General features: G+C 33.5%; 1 long non-coding RNA gene across 2 annotated transcripts; it reads left to right on the forward strand.

Moving 5' to 3' along the window:
- Positions 1-287: 287 nt before the first annotated feature.
- On the forward strand, positions 288-10,041 carry LOC105636989 (uncharacterized). 2 transcript variants are annotated; one of them, XR_016322709.1, is made up of 5 exons: positions 288-823; positions 1,437-1,521; positions 2,368-8,250; positions 8,894-8,978; positions 9,824-10,041. It is a non-coding gene; the product is annotated as an uncharacterized LOC105636989 (long non-coding RNA). The 2 variants fall into 2 exon arrangements; XR_016322708.1 differs by lacking the exon at positions 8,894-8,978.
- The last annotated feature ends 400 nt before the right edge of the window (positions 10,042-10,441 follow it).

A 10,441-nucleotide genomic window follows, 5' to 3' on the forward strand; every position in this document is an offset into this window, starting at 1 on the left:
TACTCTTTTATCTTGTTTGTATTCAATTAAAATAACCCGAATTTTTATTTTCAAAGATTTTCCAATTAAATTTAATAAACTGACAGCGTGGAAAATGTATTTAATTATTTAAATGCAAATTAATAAATTTGTACAGTGACAAACCGAATCGAAAACCAATTGAAAATCGAAAAATCAAACAAAAATCAAGATTTAGCCTGAATCGAACCAGAATCGAACCGAATCAGCCCAAATCATCTAGAAACTCTCTCTTTCTTTTATCTCCACGCTCACCCCTCACCCCTCACCCCTCACCATTTTCTGCACCTCCAGTCAATCCACCAGCGACATCACCGGCACGCAGAGCCGACGCCGCCATCTCCTCCTCCTCTTTCTTCTTCTTCTTTTCCTTTTTTTCCTTTCTTTTCTTTCTTCTCCCTGCTCCTTGTAAGACTTGCAGTTGGAGCAGCACAGACGCGATCCACCAGATCGAGCAGATCCGTCGCGCGCCACCGTCGCTCGTCGCTGCAGCTCGACACTCCTCTCTGTTTCAGCCAGGCAGGGACAGAAGCACCAGCCCTTGCGCCACTGTCGATCCTCCTCCGATCTGTCCAGGCGAGAGTAGATCGAGCGGAGCTGGATTGATTGCACCGGTCCAACGCGTCTCCAGCCACCAAGAACCAGCGCAGCACCACCGCGTCGCACCACCATGCCATCGCGCCACCACCCACTGGTGTCCGGTCAGATCGCGCCGCCCGCTTGCAGTCCCAGTGCGCGTAGCTCCGATCCGGCACGCGTAAAATTCCGATCTGGCAATCTACGACAGAAATTAATAAATTTTGGGGTATAAATTAATTTTAGTAATTTTAGTTAATTAATTCAATTTTCATAATCTTGATTAATTAATTTAATTTGGCTAAATCTGTTGATTAATCAAAATTACTTGATTAATTAAAATGAAATTTTAGTAATAAATAATATTGTCGGGAAATTATAATTTATGGAATTAAAGAAAAAGTTATAAATTAATGTTGATACGGAGAATATGGAGAATGGGAATAATTGACTGAATTGATTGTCCGATGGATGGGCTGTGAAAATCTGAAAAGTAATTAAATGGGTTGATTGTTGGATAGTTAAATTTTAGAGGAAGTGCTGATGAAATTTCGGTAGGAATTAGATTATTTTTAGAACTTTAATAGGTATTATATTTTTAATCGTATTATTCTTATTAATAATAATAATATTATTAATATTAGTATTCTTATTAGTGTTATTATAAAATACTATGTAACCTTTTATTTAAAGGTGATAAATTAGAATAAATATAAAAAATAAGAAAACCCAATATTAATTTCATAAGTGAATTAAATGATTGGTAACCACAACTAATAAACGAATGTGACATATAATTTTCCGAATTAGAATTCTTACTTAAAATCTTCTTATTTATTTAGAGGATTATAAAATTTCGAAATGCGAGGACAAAGGCTGGAAGCATGTGGCTAGGAAGTCAGTCTTTTTAAAGGACAATAAAGAACTGTGAGTAGTGTTAGATAATTCGCCTCATCCGCCTGCATTCATGCATTCACGGCTAAATGTTATCATGCACTATTGTCATATTGTGATGCACTATTTGTTGATATTAAATATTGCTTGATTACTTGTGATGTGATATTGCTGTGCCTTTTTTGTGTGTAATTGGGATGAAGTGGGTCATCATGAGTTTGTGAGACTGTTTTTGTTATACGGATCCTGATTCTGATTTCTGTTATATTCTATTACTGCTATATGGATCCTGATTCTGATTTCTGTTAGCCGGCTAAATGGGAGATCGGCGCCCTCGTGTGCACCTACTGTTCTGATCTGTATGATATGGAAAACCATGGGTTGGTCTCTTTGGGTGCACCTGGTGATCTAGATTTGATCGTTGCCCGCAGGGTGGCCTCCTGTTGTGTGCGCCTGATGATTTAGATTTGAGGGAGACGACCGGGATGTCGCCTGTCGGTATAAAAAAAAAGAGAAGAGAGAGAAAGAAAAGAGAATGGAAAAATAATGAGAGGACCGGTTGTGTGAGGATTATACCGGTCAGCCAAAATGGGGGATTGGCTCCCTGGTGCACATGTGAGTGGATGGGCCATATGGGAGGACGGCTCATCGGGTTTCGGTGACTCCACTGACTAATTTCCATGTGATGTGATTATATGAAGGTGATAATACTTGTGGCTGCTGTTGTATTGCCATTTGTGTGACAAACTGCATGATCATATAATTAAACGGTAACCAGATAAAAATATTTTCGTATCTGTGTGATTGTGTGGGGTGAGAGGGTTATCTAACCCTACTCATTGAGTTTGGCGCTCACCCCTGTCTACTATTTTTTTTCAGGTAATAGAAAGAAAAGAAAGCCCTATGGAGTTGATACAGTTATTGTAGAAGACGGTTAATGATAGAAATGACGATGTAAATATAAAGGTAGATTTCCGCAATTGTATTCCAGTTGGGTTGTAAATGAATAATAAAAGTCCATCTTAAATATATGAACTGTATTTTGGATACATATGTGAAATAAGTAAATGGGCCTGAATCCATAATTATGAACAGAATGTGAGATTTAAATAAGTTAGGCTTACTACGGGTTTCGGAAGCCTTAAGCCCACCCAGGTTCTAGTGTCGGTCCGGCCCACGGAAATGGGTCGTTACAAAGTTGATATCAGAGCATTAAGTTGGGCCTTAGGAATTAATTGCGGAACATAGGAAATTGAATATAAAACTCCTACGTTGGGATCGGCCGTAACCAACAAAGTAGTGACACTAAATAAAAGACGGTCTTGGTGTAGGTGGACGCACTGTGCACTAAGGCGGTTACAAAATCATAAAGAAAATAAATAATAATAATAAAAAAAATACATAAATAAATAGGGAAAAATAATTATATTAACAGTTAATCAAAGCTTTGAAACGCAGGAGAAATTAGAAGAAAGTGCTGTGGCCTGATCAACCAGTGTACTCTTTCTAATGGAAACTGTGTCCTTAACTTCAAATTTAAATTTTCTTCTATGGAATAAATAACATTTATATATAATTTAATTATGTAAGAAGATAAGTGATATATGATTAATAGGTTGAAGTAAATGATAAAAGTACGCTAGTGTTATTTAATATGTGTTGGATGTGGACTATATATACATAAAAATGCACTGAGTGTGTGTGCCTACGGAAGGGGTATGTTGAGAATGAGTTGTTAGTGTTAATTAATAAGAGAACTAGATGATTCAGATTCAGGGACATTGGGATGTAATTAATTAGAGTATTGATTTTTGCATATCTAATTAATGAAGTTTTAGTAATGTTGGTTAGTGGAATTTCTTATGACTATTGAGGCAAGCATTCTTCTGAATGTGATATATATATTAATTGGTGTGATTATATAAATAATATTTGTAAGGTTTAAATGACAAATGATTTGGTGTGAGTTGCAATAATAATTGGTGATGAGTATTTTTTCATAAGAAATAATGTTGGTGAAATTATTATATCAAGTGATTTCTAAATATGAGAAGTAATTACTGCTTGGTGGAGTAAAGTGTATTGTGGTATTCATCGGCTATTTCTTATTAGGTGTATGAATATAGGGAATAATATAAATTATTGTGATTATAAGAAAAGTAAATTGTGATTCTTAGTAAGAGATAAATTACTTTAATCCTTATGTACCTAGTGATGGATATTGTGTGGATTGTGCCACCTTATGGTTTAATATGGAATAAGTAAGAATCAAATCTAATGGGAATTAGTCTGTTGATGTTTAAAATAATTGTTGCACACTAGATGATATGTAAATTACGAACAATGATTTTTGTTTAATGGAAGATTCTATGATCCGAGAATAAGTAAATGACTCATATTGAGAAATTAAGATAATTATGTTATATAAATAATGGGTTATAACAGTTGAGTGTAGTGATGAATGCCATCGAACATTAAGGGATCATTGTCCAATTATTGAATTGATGTTATACCAATGAATTAGATAAGTAAGAATGGATTTAGTCCTGTTATTATATGGATATTAAGAAAAGAATCAGTTAGAGAAACGTGAAGAGTATAAATTAGTATGATTTAAATGAGGATAGTTAGTAGTTAGAGTTTCGATAAAGTTGGAATCACTGTTATTAAAATTGATAAAAAAAAAAAAAAAGAGAGTAATGATGTGTCAAGGGATTTACGATACGAATTTCTATATTTTGGGATTTCATGAATATGGAAAAATTGTGGTTTGTATTGATCTCACGATGCGTATAGGAGAATAAACTCTAAGACAAAATGATCAAGAGTTTATAGGTGATTACTAATAGTTAATAGAAGTATTTGCAAGTCATGAAAGAGTTATGGATCCATGTGTGATATCTACAAAAAAAAAAAAAATGATAAGTTAGGTAATTAGGTTGAATCGTTTATAGAATTATGATGGTGGTGTATATAATTAATGGATGGATAATGAAAGTTTGGTATGTAGTGAGTGTATTAGACATGATATAAATAAGACCCAACTATATGTAGAAGGATTAATAAGCCAGACTAAGTTTATGGATCTAGTATAATAAAATGGAAGTAAAGGATAATAAAGGAAATTAGTGGTTTTGGGATTGAAACACTATTATAATAGGCGATGATTATATTAGGAAAGTTTTGATTTGAATGTAATTTGAATATAAAGAATAAAGGGGAATGAATAATTTATGGCAAATAAAATGATTTTAGTTTGGTAATCAATATGATGGGAGTGTAATGGTAGCTAGCCTTAATCTAAGGTATTGTTTATATGTAAAATTGAGAAAATCTTTGATCTAACATATGATTTTAAGCATATCTGGATGACTAAGTATATTCGGTTATATCAGTTTCAAAAAAAAAAAAAAAAAAAAAGTGGCTGAATTTGATATTGAAGTAACATATTCCTCTGTGTGCTTAAGATAAGATATATGTGAAGGTACATTATATTTTTATTGTAATTGAATTTAGTAGTATATGTAGTATGAAATTTAATTAGGATTCTTAATAATTTAGGTGGACAATAGCCATTATAGTTGAATGTTGAATTAATACTTAAGAGTAAGAATATTTGGTAGAAATAGGAGATACCGAGCAAGTACAATATGGGTCCTAACAAAAAAAAAAATCTATGTATATATATAATAATACATATATAAATAAATATAATAATTAATATATAAATAAATAACATAATGATAAATAAATAAATAGATATAAAGATATATATAGAATAAAAGAAAATAATAAAAAGTATATGTGACATAAAATAAGAATAATGATAATAATAGTAATAGTAACAGTAATAATGGTAATAGTAATAATAATAATACTAACAAAATCTATAAGGTATAATAATAATTTACGAGTTATATTGACCGAATTTATATATGGAGCCTATCGATATACTATGTGTAAGTGCCAAGTGTTGTGGGTAAGAATAATTGAGAATAAGAGTTGATAAAGAATCATATGACTATGATTGTGAATAAATATAATTTCTTGATGTAAAGTAGTTAAAATAAGAAATTCCTATTACTTAGTGTAATTTTGTAAGTTACTTATTTTATTGGATGGAGAAGGAAAGTTATAATTATGATCTTAGTAGAACATAAAGGTATTTGGAGCATTTTCATTTATTAATAAGCCAGTGAGGTCTTAATTTATTATTCATTTGGAATATTGTAGATTTGTGTAAGAACAAACCAGTGAATTTGGGATAATTTTTGCGAATTTAGTAAGTAGAATACACACAAGTATTCGAGGATTGAAAACATAAACTATAAGATTATTGGATGGGTAACGAGATGGTTAAGATTACATCTTAATTATGTTGGATGCCAACTCATGTGTGTCAGTTAGATAAATTATTATTTTAAATTACCCATGGAGTGATCGAGGTACCAATTAAGATGAGAATGATTGAAATATAATTTGGAGTCAATGTAAAAAAAAAAAACCTATTCCGAATTTCTCAGTAATTGGTAGCAATTATGATTGAGTGAATATGATTGTGTTATAAATGGCAGTTTACGATATATCTTGTGGTTTAAGGGAATACTTCATTAGTTAAATCCATTCGAGGATTGGTACATTGTAACTCTGATGTGGAAGGATTCAATGAGGTATTAACCTTATTTAAGTACAGAATATAGAGGGAACATAATTAAGGTTGAGGATATCGTATTAGGTATAAATTTTACAAATTTTGGAGGTGATAGACATTACGATAGACTTGGAGAAAAGGAATAACCCAATGATATTATTATCTGAATATTCATAGGCATTCATGGGATTAAGAATAAACATAAAATAAAGGACATAGTTAATTAGGAGTTGGATAATAGAATGGTGTTTGCAAATTTTAGAAAATAAATTAAAATTATCCGGCATGGCAACAGCTTACTTGGCTAGTTGCATAAGTTCTTATCATAATTAGTTAAGAAATGGTATGGTATGACAAATTGGAAAGAGGAATACAGAAGTCAATAACTAAAATAGGGACTTGATTGTGAATTTAAATTCTCTCTATATAGTTGATGTACTACTTGTTTTTATGGGATTCTCATTAGTAGGATTTGAAGAGAGATTGTATATCTATCTTTCGTTGGAAAATGGTGAAGTTGATAAATGAGTTATGAGCTTGGGATAGAGGTCAGGATCTCCTATCAGTTGATAGCAACTAGCCAGAGAAATGTCATGATTTTGTTTGAAATAAGATTGTAGTAATACCATGAATTTGTTCTCTTTAATTGGAAATGATCAAATGGTACTTAATGGTAGAACTTGATAATAATCGAAAACCTCCTTGAATTGGTAGCGACCATCTTATCTAATTATAAACTTCTTCCATGATTATTGGAGCAATGATATTAATATTTGGAATTAATGGAAAATGGATGAATCAGCATGTAGGTTTTGAATTTTGAAATAAGTATTCTAAATTGGGATAGCAGTAAATTTGAATATGTGGATTCTTGTATCATACGATTTAATACTTGGTTTATGTATGAGCGTCTTATTGAGTGATTATCATTGCCTATAATAGCTAGTAAGAGATAAATGAGGCGAGTCACATGATATATAGCTAATGAGATTAATAACCCTTACTTGAGCAGAGGTTATGAAGAACTTAAATTATTACGTGTAAAGATGAATACTAGTTCGAATATGTGCCTTGGGTTATGAATGTTTTACTTGATTTGACTTGTAGATATAGTACAACTCAAGTTTAAATTAACTATGGTGATAAGGTAGATATCTAAACTTTGGGGATGAACTAAGTATTCTCCTGAATGTGAATGTAATAACTTTTAGCAGTTTAGCATTATGTGAGAAGTACAACCACCATCGTCGTAAACAACTGTTGCATCCTAGTTTCTTGTTATTTTCAAAATTCGAGGACGGATTTTTTTATAAGGGGGGAAGACTGAAATAACCCGAATTTTTATTTTCAAAGATGTTCCAATTAAATTTAATAAACTGACAGCGTGGAAAATGTATTTAATTATTTAAATGCAAATTAATAAATTTGTACAGTGATAAACCGAATCGAAAACCAATTGAAAATCGAAAAATCAAACAAAAATCAAGATTTGGCCTGAATCGAACCGGAATCGAATTGAATCAGCCCAAATCATCTAGAAACCCTCTCTTTCTTTTATCTCCACGCTCACCCCTCACCCCTCACCCCTCACCATTTTCTGCACCTCCAGTCAGTCCACCAGCGACATCACCGGCACGCAGAGCCGCCGCCGCCATCTCCTCCTCCTCTTTCTTCTTCTTCTTTTCCTTTCTTTTCTTTCTTCTCCCTGCTCCTTGCGAGACTTGCAGTTGGAGCAGCACATACGCGATCCACCAGATCGAGTAGATCCGTCGCGCGCCATCGTCGCTCGTCGCTGCAGCTCGACACTCCTCTTTGTTCCAGCCAGGCAGGGACAGAAGCACCAGCCCTTGCGCCACTGTCGATCCTCCTCCGATCTGTCCAGGCGAGAGTAGATCGAGCGGAGCTGGATTGATTGCACCGGTCCAACGCGTCTCCAGCCACCAAGAACCAGCACAGCACCACCGCGTTGCACCACCATGCCATCGCGCCACCACCCACTGGTGTTCGGTCAGATCGCGCCACCCGCTTGCAGTCCCAGTGCGCGTAGCTCCGATCCGGCACGCGTAAAATTTCGATCTGGCAATCTACGACAGAAATTAATAAATTTTGGGGTATAAATTAATTTTAGTAATTTTAGTTAATAAATTCAATTTTCATAATCTTGATTAATTAATTTAATTTGGCTAAATCTGTTGATTAATTAAAATTACTTGATTAATTAAAATGAAATTTTAGTAATAAATAATATTTTTGGGAAATTATAATTTATGGAATTAAAGAAAAAGTTATAAATTAATGTTGATATGGAGAATATGGAGAATGCGAATAATTGACTGGATTGATTGCCCGATGGATGGGCTGTGAAAACCTGAAAAGTAATTAAATGGGTTGATTGTTGGATAGTTAAATTTTAGAGGAAGTGCCGATGAAATTTCGATAGGACTTAAATTATTTTTAGAACTTTAATAGGTAGTACGACTAAAATTATTATCGTTAGTAATATTATATTTTCAATCGTATTATTCTTATTAATAATAATATTATTATTAATATTAGTATTCTTATTAGTATTATTATAAAATACTATGTAACCTTTTATTTAAAGGTGATAAATTAGAATAAATATAAAAAATAAGAAAACCCAATATTAATTTAATAAGTGAATTAAATGATTGGTAACCACAACTAATAAACGAATGTGACATATAATTTTCCGAATTAGAATTCTTACTCACAATCTTCTTGTTTATTTAGAGGATTATAAAATTTCGAAATGCGAGGATAAAGGCTGGAAGCATGTGGCTAGGAAGGCAGTCTTTTTAAAGGACAATAAAGAACTGTGAGTAGTGTTAGATACTTCGGCTCATTCGCCTGCATTCATGCATTCACGGCTAAATGTTATCATGCAGTATTGCCATATTGTGATGCACTATTTGTCGATATTAAATATTGCTTGATTACTTGTGATGTGATATTGCTGTGCCTTGTTTGTGTGGGATTGGGATGAAGTGGGTCACCATGGGTTTGTGAGACTATTTCTGTTATATGGATCTTGATTCTGATTTCTGTTATATTCTATTACTGCTATATGGATCCTGATTCTGATTTCTGTTAGCCGACTAAATGGGAGATCGGCGCCCCCGTGTGCACCTACTGTTCTGATCTGTATGATATGGAAAACCATGGGTTGGTCTCTTTGGGCGCACCTGATGATCTAGATTTGATCGTTGCCCGCAGGGTGGCCTCCTGTTGTGTACGCCTGATGGTCTAGATTTGAGGGAGACGATCGGGATGCAGCCTGTCGGTATAAAAAAAAAAGAGGAGAGAGAAAGAAAAGAGAATGGAAAAATAATGAGAGGACCGGTCGTGTGAGGATTATACCGGTCAGCCAGAATGGGGGATTGGCTCCCTGGTGCGCATGTGAGCGGATGGGCCATGTGGGAGGACGGCTCATCGGGTTTTGGTGACTCCACTGACTAATTTCCACGTGATGTGATTATATAAAGGTGATAATACTTGTGATTACTGTTGTATTGCCATTTGTGTAACAAACTGCATGATCATATAATTAAACGGTAACCAGATAAAAATATTTTCGCATCTATGTGATTGTGTGGGGTGAGAGGGTTATCTAACCCTACTCATTGAGTTTGGCGCTTACCCCTGCCTACTATTTTTTTTCAGGTAATAGAAAGAAAGGAAAGCCCTATGGAGTTGAAACACTTATTGTAGAAGACTGTTAATGATAGAAATGACGATGTAAATATAAAGGTAGAGTTCCACAATTGTATTCCAATTGGGTTGTAAATGAATAATAAAAGTCCATCTTAAATATATGAACTGTATTTTGGATACATATGTGAAATAAGTAAATGGGCCTGAATCCATAATTATGAACAGAATGTGAGATTTAAATAAGTTAGGCTTACTACGTGCTTCGGGGGCTTTAAGCCCACCTAGGTCCTAGTGCCGGTCCGGCCCACGGAAATGGGTCGTGACATCAATATTAAATATTGGGTATAATTTTTCTTCTTGTTGATTCCATTTTATGATTCTTAGATTTACCCCTTGTTTGGAACAAATGAATTCCACAAATTTTTATGGAATTTATTTAGAAATTCATATTTTTGTGTTTGGAATGCAAAAAAAATTATATATAAAAAAATTAGATTTCAATTTTAGGAATTCAATTCTATGGAATTGAAGATAACTGCACCAATTATATAAAAATAGGTGAAATTTCAAAATGAATTCCATAAAACTAAGCAATCCAATTTTGTATGATAAAATTACCATTCTCTT

The sequence above is a fragment of the Jatropha curcas genome, chromosome 9 (assembly GCF_041381405.1).
Source record: "Jatropha curcas cultivar XTBG-Jc1 chromosome 9, XTBG_Jcur_1.0, whole genome shotgun sequence".
Lineage (NCBI taxonomy): Eukaryota > Viridiplantae > Streptophyta > Magnoliopsida > Malpighiales > Euphorbiaceae > Jatropha > Jatropha curcas.